This window comes from Pseudophryne corroboree, chromosome 5 (genome assembly GCF_028390025.1).
Source record: "Pseudophryne corroboree isolate aPseCor3 chromosome 5, aPseCor3.hap2, whole genome shotgun sequence".
Classification (NCBI taxonomy): Eukaryota; Metazoa; Chordata; class Amphibia; order Anura; family Myobatrachidae; genus Pseudophryne; species Pseudophryne corroboree.
Genome location: NC_086448.1, coordinates 833,503,684 through 833,506,189, shown reverse-complemented (window position 1 = coordinate 833,506,189; position 2,506 = coordinate 833,503,684).

The window sequence follows — 2,506 nt, the reverse complement described above, 5'->3', positions numbered from 1 at the left end:
TTGTCATAATTTTTTGTAAGTCTGTGAATCATCTAAAATGCGGTGAGCTTCTTTTAAATAATCCGTTTTGTTTAAGATAACGGTCCCTCCCCTTTTATCTGCTGGTTTCACTATAATCGAATTATTGTCCTGTAATTCCCTTAACGCAGCACTTTCCTGGTTGGTAAGGTTGTTGTGGTATTTCTTGAATGTCATGTTCTCAATATCTTTTTCTACCATCCTCACAAAAGCATCAATTTGTGGGCCTTTCATATGACTCGGGTAAAAGTGGGATGGAGGTTTCAGATGTGTATGTCTAAATCTGTCTGATACCTCTTCATTTCTTAAGGGGGCTGGGGTGGTGGGTGCAAAGTACTACATTAGAGCTAATTTCTGTGCAAATTTGTGTAGGTCTAAATACGTGTGAAATTTGTCTAAATTCTTTGTAGGGGCAAATTTGAGTCATTTGTCAAGTACCTTGAGATGTTCCTCTGAAAGTTGAGTGTTACTAAGGTTAAAGATCCCTTTCCCTAGTTCCTCTGTTGTCATTGGTTTGTGGTTTTTGTTATTTTTTCACCCCCTATAGCCTCTCCTCGTTCTTCTAATTTCCTTTTCCCTGCCTTCATGGGAGTACTGTTGGCCTGAGTGTCGTGTAGCCCTAGCTGGCTGACTCCTAAAAAAGAGATTTGTGTAGCACATGTTGTAGAGGAACCTTTTTGTGGTGACAATCTTACTGTATTTGTGTCTACTGTGGTGCCTTCCTTGCCTGCACTGGGTGCTGTTGTCTCTTCTCTTTTCTGTTGTTGTCTATTTGTGTGGCTTCTTTCAGTGATGTAAATGTTATTCTTATTACCGTTAGCCCAGCCTTCCTCCAATGATGATCTTGCTAGATTCTCGTATTGTGAGTTGTCTTCGATCTCATAAATTGAAAAAGATGGTTCTGTTTCTGTTCCGTCTGTTGTGTTGTCTATTGAAGAATGTGTTTGCTCGTCTTGTTTCTTTGTGTCAGTACGGTGTATTTTTGTCATATACTGCTGGTATGTTAAGTATAATATCTTGTACAACGGGGTGTTTGTACTATTGATTGGTCTTATCTGTCGGAATGGTGTCTGTTCCCTTCTATTCTTACTGTGTGGTTTCGTAACTCCTGAAATCTTTTGATGTGGTCTATTGAGTCCGAATTTGTCTCTAAGAATGTTCTTTTTTATTTATATCAATCTGTTCTCCCCTTTTAAAATCCTTGTTGCAGTGAGGTCTGAAAGATTCTTAAATTCTGTCTCTTGTTTATATGGTTCTAAGTGGATCAATCTCTGACTTAAGTGTCTCAAGTTGGCTAGTGTTGTTTTCTATGAGCAACTGAATCAGTTTCTTTGAACACTCAATGAGAATATGGTCCCATTTATTCATGAAGGTGTTTGTGTCGCACACTTGTGCCGCTTAGCTTAGTCATCCAGCGACCTCGGTTCAACCTTTTGGCCTCAAAACAATATTGGAAGGTATGAGGTGTTCAGAGTAGACTGGAAATGAGTGGAAATGAATGTTATTGAGGGTAATCATACTGTAGGATCAAAAGTACCCCCAAATTCTGTGATTTTAGCTGTTTTTATTTTTTTTCCAAAATCATCCAGATCCAAAACCAAAACCCGAAAGAGTGGTTTTGGCAAAACCAATCCATATCCAAAACACGAGTGTGGATACATATCCAAAACCAAAACGGAAAACATGAGAAGTGCCCGCTGCACATCCATAATAATAATAATAATAATCTCAGTAGTAGTAAAAATAATGTCTATACATTTGGTTGTTTGGTAAAGTATAATCACCAGCTTATCTCCTCTCCAGTAATAGGATAAATGGAAAAATAAATATAAAAGAGTGAAAGTGCACCTTCTACCAATAGTCAGCCGGGAGAGGAATAATGTCTCCAGATCAGTCTAGGAATTGGGCAATATATAGGTGTATAGTAACTACTGCAGGTTATTATACAGCAGGGTGCTATTTAGCTGTGGGAGAAAGCAGTGATTACAGTACTATAAGTAGGGTAATGTGTGGCTACTCGCACCCCCACAGGAAACAAAGCAGCAATACAAGTTACAGGGAATAATTGTAAAGAAAAGTTAAATAGACATTAAATTCTATATCATGGTGTCAGTCAGTGCACTGTACTCTATGGTCATGTCCAGAGCCGGCCCTAACCAATATGATGCCCTAGGCAAGATTTTGGCTGGTGCTCCCTTACACCGCCGCTTGTTACGCCTCTGAACCTGCACCCCTTTCCCAGCACCATCACCCCGCACCCATAGCAGTCCTCATTTTGGTGCTCCCACCCCCTATATTTTAAATGGTAACAGTGCACACATTCGCTGTACACAGCCCAAAAAAAGGGGTGTTTTCTTGCTGGGAACGGGCATGACCACACAACAGTACCTCCAATTCATTTACACCACACAGTAGTGCAACTTTACTCACATTATATGATGCGATAGTGTCCCTTATTCATGTTACGTCACACAGTAGTACCACTTTA